This window comes from Geotrypetes seraphini, chromosome 2 (genome assembly GCF_902459505.1).
Source record: "Geotrypetes seraphini chromosome 2, aGeoSer1.1, whole genome shotgun sequence".
NCBI lineage: Eukaryota > Metazoa > Chordata > Amphibia > Gymnophiona > Dermophiidae > Geotrypetes > Geotrypetes seraphini.
This window is the reverse complement of record NC_047085.1, coordinates 314641816-314655263: the sequence shown is the minus strand read 5'-3', so window position 1 is coordinate 314655263 and position 13448 is coordinate 314641816.

Here is a 13448-nt window from a genome sequence, read left to right as displayed (position 1 = left end):
TTATTGGGTCAGACCAATGGTCCATCAAGCCCAGTAACCCGTTCTCATGGTGGCCAATCCAGGTCACTAGTACCTGGCCAAAACCCAAGGTATAGTAATATTCCATGCTACCAATACAGGGCAAGCAGTGGCTTCCCCCATGTCTTTCTCAATAACAAGTTTTCCTCCAGGAACTTGTCCAATCCTTTCTTAAAGCCAGCTAAGCTATCCGCTCTTACCACAATCTCTGGCAACGTGTTCCAGAGCTTCTTGTGGAATGTGCTTTCAAGGAGACTGGCGATACCTTACCACAAACAATATATGATGACGAGATGGCCATCTGTATCCATCTTGAGATGGTAGCCTTAGACACTGGTCTACCGTGTCTAGCCTGACTGGTGAACACAAATAGATGGTCCAACAATCGGAACTCATTGGTAACCTCCAGATAACGTAAGAGGACTCTCCTCACATCCAGCTTTTTTCAGAATCTGGTCCTTTTTCTTTGACCTTATGGTCTGGAATGCTGACAGTCTTACCTCTTGATATGAAACGCAAAATGATCTTCAGCAAAAAGGACAGGACCGTGTACAAGGAAACTCTTGTCTTTGTGAGCTTCAGGAAGGGCTCCCTACATAACAGGGCCTGCAGCTCCAAGACTCATCTCACTCACGTAATGGTCATGAGGAAAATGGTAAGATCTAACAAGGATGCCTCTTGAATACGCTTATAAGGAGCCTGTCTGAGGCCATGCTAAACCAGGTTAAGGTTTCATGATGGAAACAGTTGTTTTACCAGTCGTCTGAGGCTTAGGAATCTGGCTATGTCTGAATAAGAAGCCAGGAAAATTCTGCATCTATGGGCTCTAAAGCACGAGAGGTCTGCCATTTGGACCCTGATTGATGCCACTGGAAGGCCTTTGTCGAGACCCAATTGGAGGAAAGCTTTGGAGCACTAAACAGCTTCACATTCTCTTTTGTGCACCAGTGTTGAAATGTCTCCCATGCCTTAGCGAACACGGAGACCGTCATAGGCTTCTTGGCTCCAAGGAACTTCACGGTCCTGTGGTATATAAACTGTTATTATTATTATAAGAATGGCAATGACTACTTCTGAGTATCCTTTGCACTCTAATGCCACGCGCTCAAGAGCTATGCCATAAGACCAAAGTGATCTAGATCTTCTATGACCAATTGGCCCTGTGATAGAAGATCAGGTTGTACCTTCAGTCTGAGACCCTGGTCCCTCTGAAGATGCACTAGGTACGCATACCACTGTCTGTGTGGCCAATCCTACAAAGACCACTCTCACAGGGTGGACTCCTATTCTGTGACATATTTGCCCTATCGTAGGCTATGGAAGAAACGCATACAAGAGTTCATTCTTTGGTCATGGCTGGACTAGGGCGTCCAGACCTTTGCTTCTGGGCTTGGATCATCGCCGTAGGCATCAGCTTGAAAGTTGGTCAACCTCCATTGAAGAACAATGGACTGAAACACTACTGTAGATAACATCCATTCTCCCTGGTCCAAGGGCTGCCTGCTGAGGAAATAGGCCTGGATATTGTCCACTCTCACTACATGCGCCATAGAGATTGCCTGCAGCTGTAGCTCTGCCCTTTGAACAATAAGTGGGCTTCCAGACTAAGTTGTGTACTCCTGGTGCCTCTCTGGCAATTGACATATGCCACTGCTGTAGCACTGTCCGAGAAGACAGACCATCTATCCTTCCAGACTCTTCTCCAGCTTCTGTAATGCCAAATCAAATGGCCCAATAGCTCTAGTCTGTTGACTATTTTCTTTGGGAGGACGACCACCTCTCCTGGACTGGGTGTCCGTTACAATGGCCTCCCCAGCCAACTAAGTTGGCATCTGTCATGAGAATCACCCACAAAGTTATTTTGAGGGGCATGTCCCATAATAACGACTGTGAATGGAGCCACCAACTTGTATTCAGTGGGATTCCAGAGTCCACAGGAGAATCATTTGAACGGAGTCCTTTTTGGGGAGCTACTGAGAAAGTAGTGTGTTCTAGAGAGGACGTATATTAGCCTTCGCCAAGGGACCACATCTAACTGTGTAGTGGCTGCCATGGAGCCTAGTACTTGAAGATGGAGCTGGCTTGGCCATCACGTCCATTATCTGAGTGCAGAGCTTCTGTCTGTGTGCTTCTGGAAGATGGACCTGGCCTTCTGCTGTGTTGAATAGTAATCCCAGGTACTGGGACGGAACCGGGTTGGCTCTTTCAAAAATTCACTATCCAATCCAGGCTCTGCAAGACCTGGACTACTTGAGCCACTGGTTGTTCCCCTTCCAAGAACGACAGAGCTCTGATCAGCCAGTCATCCAGATATTGGATGCACTTGCAATCCTGCCCTACGGAGATGTGCTGCTACCACCACCACCATCACCTTGGTGAGCATGTGGAGCACCATTGCCCATTCCAAGTGCCGAGAACTGATAAATGTCTCTCCAGCATATAGGAATTGCCTGTATATGAGAATGTGCAGGTAGGCTTCTGTCAAGTCTAGGGAAGCTAGAAATTCCCCCAGAGCCACTGCTGTGATGATGGACTGCATGGTTTGTATGCAAAAGCGTGGAACATTTAGGATCTCGTTGACATGTGGTTAAGATCCAGAATGCGTCTCTATTCTCTGAGACTTTCTTTGGCACTATGAAGTATATGGAGTACCTGCTGGAGCCCGATCTTCAGCGGCACTGGCTCTGTTGGCCTGAATTCCAAAAAGTCTCTGTACTGTTGCTAAGACTCTGCATTACTTTTCTGGAGTGCCCTACCGGGAAGTCTAACAAACCAGTCTGTTAGGGGATGGTGAACTCGAGATTGTACCCTGCCTGAATAATATCCAGCACCCATTGGTCTAACAAGATCTGCTCTCAGACCTTCACATTTGCTGAGAGCCTTCCTCATATCCTCAGGGGGAAGACTTTGACCCTGGCGTTATTTTGCATTCTTGGAGGTTGAGTACCGGAGGCTTGGCCTAGGTCCTATGAATCTCTGTCTTGATCCTCCTAAGTACAATTGAAAGTGCCTGGAATTACGAAAATTAGACCGCTCAGAACCTCTAGAGCAGTGGTCTAAAACTCACGGCCCGCCAGGTACTATTTTGAGGCCCTCAGTATGTTTTATCATAATCAAAAAAGTAAAATAAAACAATTTCTTGATCATATGTCTCTTTAGCTATAAATTACAATATTATTATTAGACTTAGCCAAAAGGAAAGATTTATAAGCTATAAAGAGTTTTACCTCATGCAAAATTGTCATTTCTATTTGTCATTAACTATTTTTTCTAAGGCCCTCCAAGTACCTACAAATCCAAAATGTGGCCCTGCAAAGGGTTTGAGTTTGAGACCACTGCTCTAGAGGGTTGCGGTCTGCTGTCCTGCAGAGATTTTGGCTGGCGACCTGCCACGTTGGCCATCAGATCATCCAAACCCTTTCCGAACAACATCTGTCACCTTCAATTCCATCCACTTCTCAAAAAAGAGGAGTTAAGTTCCTGTAAAAGCCTCCCAAAGTACTTTTAAAAATTATAATGGCTGGTTTCTTAATTTATCATAAGGGTGATCTTCCAGTATCCATCCAGTGCAAAACTGGCATGAATTAGGGATAAAAGAGCCTGATGACATCAATTCCTGCTAGTTTTGAGGCAAAACGAGATGATTTGAAGGATCTGGAGAACTTGAAAAAAAAATCTGGAAATCCACCAAGATGGCCACCATAGCAGTGTTTTTTGCGCAAAAAAAAAAAAAAAAAAGCTCAATATGCCTTAACTAAAATTCAGAAAACATGATTTTACAGGTGGACTCTAGGGGATGTAGAAGAAAACCTTCAAAAATAGATTTTTCAGACCCTTCCTACAATTTTGTCCATAGGCTATAACAGCCTGACTCACTGTTATATGTGCTCTGAAGGTGCTGCAGCCTGCCTCAACTCTAAGAACTAGCTGGATCTGGGAGAAGAATCCCTGCCTCAATCAGCCAGTCCTCCAAATGCCAAGCTCTTAAGGCTGCAAGTCAGACTGATCCTCAACCCCTGCAGAACTGAGAATGTGAAGAGGGGAAGGGGCAAAATTGCAACCTGCTGAGCCCTCTGTAGATACCTAACAGCCTGCGCTCAAGCCCCTGCAATTCAGTAGGCGAGCTAAGCTACTAGAGATATGGACCCTAAGCTCCACAATAGTTTCTGCAGGCTGTTCAAACAGGTCCTCAAGGTATTAAACTGCCGACTGTAGACCCAAATCTGCTTCTTCACCACTCAGGCAGCGTTGTCCCCTTACTGGGGAGCGCTGGTGCACTGATAGCCACAAAAAAAAACAAAACAAATGCGAAAAAATTTTGAAAATAAAAATATACAGAGCAGATGGCTTAACTGCTACTCATATTAAGAAGGGAAAAAACTGAAGGAGGCAGCAGAGCCCTCTGGAGCAGATGGAGGATTGAAAACCTGTTGATTACTTCTGCATGGCTCGTGAGCATGGGGGAGAATACCCTACTGCTAGAATGACATCTATTGCACAAAAAAAGGAATGCTGCAAATGATTTGTTTCCATTTGTAAGGGGAACAGAAATAATTGCACAAAGCAGAATAAAAAGTAAAAAAAGGATCAGCACTCCAGGGGTTCATACACAGGAAAAAAAGGCAGAATTACCCAGAGAAAAAGGAAGATAGAAAGAACAGTGAAACCTGCAACTGAATGTTAGCACCTCCTGTTACTATTAAACAAGAAGTTAAGAGGAAGAACAAAAAGGGGAAGAGAAAGATTTTATAATTAATGCAATATTTTTATTGTATTTTAACCCAGCAGTATTTTCCTGCTTCACTGGCTTTCAAACCCATCACCAGGGCTTAATTGGGACTATAGTGCCTTGAGTCTTCAATCACAACTTGCTGGAAAATTTTCATTACGTATTATACCCCAGCCAGTTGTTCCAGTGATGACAACTAGTCAGGGGCCTATAGATCATAGCTTTCAGTAAGAGGGTGCCCATACCCCCTTCAGCATTACCAGTCCTAGCAGATGCAGAGAAATGAGGACTCAACCTAGGACTGCACCAGTGCTCTTCACCTGACAGCATGCAGCACCGCCACTAAACCATCCAGTTGTCATTAAAAGAGTAAGAATTAAAGGGGAGGACAGGCTTCATGAAGATGATCAGAAGAAAACAGACAGCTTAAATAATTTGACTCTACATTTGTACTTGAAAGAAAGGGAGACCAACTAAATGCAAAAGGTGAATACACTAGGGACTGGAGAGAACACATCATGGCTGTGCCGCAATTGTTAAGTGGACAAGACAATGTAATGGGGTACACATCCCTGAATACTGAAAGAGCTAAAGGAGGTGTTATGTGTAACCATCGCAAAACTCTTCACAACTTGCCACCAGAAAAAGTTGAGAATGGAAATGAGCACAAGGGATGGAACAAGAAGCAGCAGAAAATCACAAACCTGTCAGATTAACATTAGTGATGGAAACACTTCAAAGGTGATAAATAATGATAGTTTTGAAGGCAGAGGCATATGGAACCACGTGTAATATGATTTCACAAAGAAATGATCTTATGAAACCGGACTGATTTCTGTGGGAAATGACCAGAATAACGGACAAAGGTATTGGACATGGCTGTCTGAATTGCAGTAAAGATTTTGACACACTTCTATACAGGAGTCTGGTGAGGCAAGCTAACTGGTCTAGAAGGTTGGAAGACAAGATTAGAAACTGAGAAGATTCTCAAACCTTAATGTTGTCTTTAACATGGCCACTAAACCTACTCCAGCCGGTTTAGCAGCATGTATTTTAGCAGTCTCCGATTTTGCCATGCAAATGACCTCATCAATATTTAAACGAGCACTCTGGGTTGATTCTTTATCATTGCTGAATGATTTCTCCAAACACGGCTTTGGTTTTTGGTGACCAAAAATCGGCGACCCAGTACAGGGAGTGCTGGTACTATTCCAGCACTGCGAAAAGTGCATCTCTGGCAATGTGTTTTGACTGTGGCTCATGAAAAAAAAAAAAATTACAAAATTCACATAAAATACAAGTAATAGATTTTTTTTTTGGGGGGAGGGGGAGAACAAAGGCATGCTTCTTGAGTGCGTATATTATAAGTGTCTTATGTGCCCACTCCTTCCCACCTCCAAGCAACCCCCCAAAGCCAACACACCTCTAGCAGTGGGAATGAATGCCCACTCACTCATACTGCCGCTGTCAAACTCCCCCCACCCCCGACACATATGCATCCCCCCTCCCCAGCAGCAGGAGGGATGCCTACTCCCTGCCACCATACCCTCGGTGACTAGCTGACCCCCACCTTGCTCATGAAGGCAGGGCGGAGGGATGCCTACTAGAGAGCTGCACGGGAACGGAGACAACAGGAATCCTGCGGGACCCCCCTTCATGTCGCAGGGATCCCGTGGGGACGCCCCTTGTGGTCTCGGGGATCCCGCAGGGTTGGATGCAACTCGAACCACGAGGCTCGTCTTATTTTCCTACCTGCCCTGCAGCAGCACACATAGCCAACCGGAAGTCTTCCCCGATGTCAGCGCTGACGTCAGGGGGAGGACTTTTCGTCTGTTACGTGCAGCATATAGGGAAACGAGCCCTGCACGCTGCATGTGACTGATGCAAACCTTTCCATCCGACATCAGCTCTGACCACGGGGGAAGAAGACTTCCGGTCGGCTATGTGTGCTGTTGCAGGGCGAAGTAGAGAACCGTGTAATTGGCTAGGAATGTGAAAAGTGTGACAATTTGCTCGGTTGCTATGATTGCACAGGCACCGAAGCCAGATGATGGTGGAGTTGGATGTTGGGCAGCACTGTGGAGTAAAGCACTGCGGCCAACTAGGTAAAAGTGGGTACTCAACTTGGCTTTAGAGCGCCAGGAAAGCTTCACGAGGCTAGTGACTGATAGGAGCATTTTTATATAACCTGCCGTTCCTTCATGCGTTATTCTATGACTTTTCCTTTATGGGTGTGGCATCCCCCCTACCCACCCACCACCACCACGAGTTGAGGTCAGGGTTACAACATGTGTAGTTATGGGGTTTCTGTTATTTTGTAATAATGGGAAAATATAGTCTTCTTGATCTAAGAAGGGAAATAAATTTTGGCTTCTGAAAACTACTACTCAAAAGATGACTTAAGTTAGTCCAGTAAAAATGATTACTTTCTTTTCTTTAATTATTATTTTGTTTGTTTATTAATCTTTAAAATGGACTAACATGGGCTACTACACTTTTATCTGTAACCAAAAAAGAAAATCATTGGCCTGTTCAGAATTTTATAGCATGTGGCTTGGTTTCTTTTCTCTCTTTTTGTCTAAATATACTTCCCATATTTTCCAGTGTAATAGCACATTAGTGAAAAATGTGCATGTATACTCTCAGAGCTCCATTTGGGATGATAAAGAGAAAGTTGCTGGAAGATGAGGGCTGGACACGAACGTGGGAGGCAAACGCAGGACACAGAAGGGGTTGAACGAGGAGGCAAATGTGGGACAGAAGGGGGTCAAATATGGGAGGCAAACGCGGGATACAAAAGGGGGAGAGGAAGAGCATTTTGGACACAAGGCATGAACTTGGGAAGAGAGGATGGAGGAAGGGAGGGAAAGAGATACTGAGGTGGGAGAGAGAATGGAAAGGGAGAATTGGGTGTTGGTGTGTCAGAGGGAAAGAGATGGTCGTGTACACGGGGAATGGAAGAAAGCAGAATTTTTGGTCATAGGGAGGGAGTGAGGTACAGATGATTAGGGAAGAGAAAGATGAGGAAGAAATGTGGTGGTGGAAAGGGAACAGTGAGATAGATTGAAATGGATGCAAGAGTGAGGAATGTTGGACATAGTGGTGAAGGGAATGGAGGGAGAGATGTGGCATAGTGCTGGAGAGGGGTGATAGAAGGAGAAATGTTGGGCATTGGGCTGGTGGGTAGGGGCGAAAGATGCTGCACATGGTACTGGGGATGAGAGAGGGATAAATGCTGGACCATGGTAGGAGGAACCAATGGACAGCAACAGAAGAATTTACAGAAGATGGGAAGAGCGGCAAATAGAAACTGGGACAACTTTATGGAAAAATAAGTCTCCAGACAACAAAGGTAAAAAACGGAATTTATTCATCTAAAATATGTTAGTTTTTGGGAAATGTATATAGCAGATGTCTTTGTATTGTGTTCAAAAGAAAAGGAAATGCATTTCTGGTTTTATTTCTATAGTGTTGACAGTACTTGCTGACCCTTACTGTGGCTGTGGGGATCCCCATACCACTGCCAGCAGAGGACCTCCTCTAGAGATGTCCAGAACTCCCTCCACCAAGCACAGCAGTCGCTGCAGCATCCATGAGCCACTGAGGTGCCAGCATCTGTGACTCAGGGACGCTACTGCTGCCTGCCTAAGCTTGGCAAAAGGGACCCCCGTCCAACTGCAAAGGAAGTCCTCAGCTGACAGCTTGGGGGTTCTCAATCAGCTGAGTATTTATATTTTATATTTACACTAGTTGTTAAGCCCGTTACATTAACGGGTGCTAGAATATATGTCTGTCTGTCTTTTTCTTTTTGGTCTCATTTCCCTGTGTAGTGTTGTCGTTGCTTTTCCTTCCTCACTCTGGCACTGTCAAGCTGTAACATTACTGCCTAGCTTTTGTCTCCCTGCAAGCATCTCGGCTCTCTTTCTCATCCCCAGTCTCTTTGCTCTTTTTCTCTTCTTGCAGGGGTCTCTGCTCTCCTTTTTGTATATGTTTCCGATTCCTTCAAACTTCTGTTTTCTCTGTATGCTCCTGATCACTGTGTTTTTCTGTAGGTGGTCTCTTTTTTAAAAATTTTATTCCTTCTTCAGTCTCTGTTCTTTTATCTGAACATTCCTTTCCTCAGTCCTCCAACTGCAGCTCTCTGCCCCTCTAACCCCTGCTGTGCATGTCGCTTCCTGATCCCCTCTAGTGTTTAAGCCTATTAAAGCCTCCTTCCTTCACATGTCCCCTATTTTTCAGGCCCCAGCTCCAAACTCATTTTTTAGCACCCCCCCAGCCCTCTTCTCCCAACTTTTTCCTTCAGCTTCCAGCCCCCTTTTCTCCCATGTTCCTGGAGCCTATTAATCCACTGAGAAGCCCCACCCTTCCCTGCCCCAAATGGAAGTGTCCCTTTCCCCCTCTGTGGCAGTGGTTGTTTTTATTTTTGGTTTTGGCCGGGGTTTCTCCCACTCTTCCTCCCCTTCCCCTTTTGCCCCCACTCACTGTTTTGCTCTCCTGTTCTCACCCATTTTCTGCCTCGCTTTCCCTTTCTCTTCCAGGACCGGTCTTGTTGCCTTGTTATGGCGGCTGGGTTTCCATGGCAACCCTGCTGGCGGGTCTGTGAGTGTCGGGCCCTAATGTTATTTCCTCGTGTGAAGCTGTCTGGGTCTGGTGGCGCCGTGTCGGGTGGAAGCGGGGCCTAAGCACCGGCCAGGCGGCTCGCACCGCCAGCCCCCAGGAGCCCGAGCCTAGCGGCGGGGGAGGCAGGGACATGCCTGGCGTACCATGGTGCTGACTTCGGCGCTGAAGCTGCTGCAGAGACAGACCTACATGTGGCTGTCGCACCGGCACAACCTGTTGGAGAGGTCAGTACGCAGCTCGGCCTCACCTTGGGGGAGACCACGACAGGTGGTGCGGACTCCCTCGGCGGTCGCCGTTTACGAAAGGATTCGGAGGAGTTGAAGAGCAGGAAGGCCTGCGTCCAAGAGTGCCGGGTACTGTCACAGATAGGCGCGCATGCGCACTCCTGCGGCCACAGACCTACAGCACACGGAACACGCAAATAGGAGTGCGCATGCGCGGCTAGCTTTTTATTATATAGGATTAGAGGCTCTGGTAAAAACCCGTTTACAAAGTATGTATTCTTCCCAAGGTAGGCAGAACGAGAGGGCACTCTCTAAAGTTAAAAGGGGATAGATCCCGTACAAACATAAGGAAGTTCTTCTTCACCCAGAGAGTGGTGGAAGACTGAAACGCTCTTCCGGAGGCTGTTATAGGGGAAAACACCCTCCAGGGATTGAAGACAAAGTTAGACAATTTCCTGCTGAACCAGAACGTATGCAGGCAAGGCTAGTCTCAGTTAGGGCGCTGGTCTTTGAACAGAGGGGTCGCCACGTGAGCGGACTGCTGGGCATGATGGACCACTGGTCTGACTCAGCAGCGACAATTCTTATGTTCTTAATTAATATTTCCAAATTAATAAAGCGTCTTTGCTTATTTGTAAATGGGTCTATACCAGAACCTTTAATTCAGTACCATAATTAAATGAAATAACTATTTCTGAAGTTTATAGGGACGGGTGGGGACAGAGGGGATTCCTCGCGGGGATGGAGGGATTCCTCACGGGGATGGGTGGGGATAGTGGGATTCCTCGTGGGGACGGGTGGGATTTCTGTCCCCGTGGTAACTCTCTAATGCCTACTCCCTCCAACCAGCAGGCCTGCCTCTTCAAAATGGCAGGCCTTCCCCTCCCTGTGTATCCTGCGTATGCACCGGGTAGTGGGCCTAAGGTGCAGATTGTCCCAACACCTAAGGCCCCTCCCATAAGCAAACTGGAGAGAAGTAGGGAGCTGGCTGGTAAGTTTGACTTCTGTGGTAAGTAAATTAATGGAAATGCTTTTAAAAACAGAGAATAGTGGACTTTTCTGGAATCCAAGAGTGGATTAATAGGACCTGAGACAACATGGATTTCACTATCAATTTCTTGATTGGGTGACAAGGAGAATGTGGATAGGCGTGTGCTAGGATGTGGATTAGGAATTGGTTATTGGATAAGAAAACAGAGGGTAGTTTAAGTGGTCATTTTTTCAATGGAGGAAAGTAAACAGTGGAGTGCCACAGGGATCTGTACATGGACCAGGCTATTTAATTTATTTATAAATGATCTGGAAATTGGGGACGAGTGAGGTAAGTAAATTTGAAGATGACACTAAACTATTCAAATTTATTAAAAGCAGGCAGACCTTAAGAAATTGGAAGACTGGGCATCTCAAGAAGCAGATGAGAAATTTAATGGGACAAATGCAAAGTGATGCACATTGGTAAGAATAATCCTAATCACCTATTACCGGATGCTAGGGTCCCACCTTGTGGGGTTAGCGTCCAAGAAAAGGATCTGGGTATCATTATAAGATAATACGATAAAACCAGTCCACCCAATGTGCGGCAGTGGCCAAAAAAGCAAACATGATGCTAGGAATTATTAAAAAAGGTCTGGTTAACAAGACTAGGGAATGTAATAATGCCTCTGTATCGCTCCATGGTGCGACCTCACCTAGAGTATTCTGTTCAATTCTTGTCTCCTCATCTCAAGAAAGATATAGCAGCACTAGAAAAGGGTCAAAGAAGATCGACCAAAAATGATAAGGGGATGGAACTCTTCTTGTATGAGGAAAGGCTAAAAAGATTAGGGCTCTTTAGCTTGGAAAAGAGACTGCTGAGGGGGAGATACAAATTGAAGTCATACAAAATCCTGAGTGGAGTAGAACTGGTACAAGAGGATCAATTTTTCACTCCATCAAAAATTAAAAAGACTAGGGGACACCAAAGTTACAGGAAATACCTTTTAAAAATAGGAGGCAATATTTTTTCACTCAGAGAATAGTTAAACTCTGGAACGCATTGCCAGAGGCTTTGGGTAAGAGAAGATAGCGTAGCTGGTTTTAAGAAGGTATGGACAATTTCCTGGAGGAAAAGTCCATGAGTCCTATTATTGAGAAAGACACGAGGGAAGCCACTTCTTGCCCTGGATTGGTATGAATGGAATTGTTGCTACTCCTTGGGTTTTGACCAGGTACTAGTGAACCTGGATTGGCCACCGTGAGAAGGGCTTGGTCTGACCCATTGGTCTGACCCATTAAGGCTATTATTTTCTTATGTGGTATATTTAGATTTTAGCAAAGCTTTTGACAGTGTTCCACACAGGTCCGCTAATAAATAAACTGAGTGCTGCCAAAATCCCAAGGGAGCGGTACAGTTTAGGGGGGTGAAGACTTTTGTGCATGAAACAGACTTGGTGTATGATAGTAACGTGATAATCCAAAGGTGGCTAAACAGGGTTAAAAGGGGTGACAGTGAACGCTAGAAGGACGCTAGGGTGCATAGGAAGAGGTTAGGCCAGTAGGAAAAAGGAGGTATTAGGGCCCCTGTATAAGACTCTGGCGAGACGTCATTTTGAATATTATGTACAATTCGGGAGGCCGCACCTTCAAAAAGATATAAACAGAATGGAGTCAGTTCAGAGGAAGGCTACTAAAATGGTGCGTGATCTTCATCATAAGGCATATGGGGACAGACCTAAAAATCTCAATATGCATACTTTGGAGCAGGGGTGCCCAACACGTCGATCGCGATCGACCAGTAGCTCAGGAAGGCAATGTGAGATCGATCACAGAGGCCCATCCCGGGCTCTGTGATAGACTCGTGTTTGCCATCCCGATCTACCGGGCCTATCAGCCTTCCTCTCCCCGACATCAAAGACGCCGAAACCGGGCATTAGGCTGTTTTTGTCATTTCGGGGGGGGGAGGGGGGGGAAGGGGGTGGTGGTGGCGTGGCGGCAGCAGCAGCAACAGCCTGAAAAAGAAATCATCCTGGCCCGGGTCGGTGTCATACTCCGGAACTTCTACCTCTTCCAGCAGCCCTCTCCCTTCTACCTGCTTCCGGCCACACCCCCTGCTTCGCGGCTCTCTTCGGCAACTCAGCAGCAGCGATCGACACAAGCTTCTGATGTTGGGGCCTACCCTCTGCGAGACCCGCTTGTTTCAACTTCCTTTTTCCACAAAGGCGGGACTCGTAGAGAGAAGGCCTCGATGTCAGCAGCTTATCTTGATCACCGCTGCTGACGAGTTGCTTAAGAGAGCCGCGGAGCAGGGTGGTTTTGCCAGGTGTAGGTAGAAGGGAGAGGGCCAGATGCAGGACTCGTGGGTGAGGGAGCAGAAAAGAGAGAGAAAGAGAGAGGGGAGGGAAACAAAAGGAAATATTTCATACTGGGCTGGGCCGGAGTGGAGGGAGGGTGGAAAGATTCTGGCTACAGGGTGCATTAACAAAGGAAAAGGGGGGAAAGCTGAAAATGGAGATAGTGACACAAAGAAGAGAAAGAGTAAGCAGGACCTACTGAATAAGGATAGCGATACAGAGGGGACATGAAGAGGAGGTGCAATAGAGACATGGTAAAATTATGGTCATACCTGTTAATTTTCTTTCCTTTAGAAGCAGCAGATGAATCCAGAGACTAGTGGGTATAGCTCACATCGACCAGCAGGTGGAGATAGAGAACTGATTAACAGTTGGCCTTAAAGCCTGGTGTTCTTTCTGTTTATTCAGTTATGCACTTTGCCCAAGCATCCCGAAAGGAGAATGAGCAGCCACAAACTCCATTCCAGTAAAAAATGTGTCTTTCTCTTCTGAATCCCATTGATATTTTTCTCGTTTGACGTTTCTTGT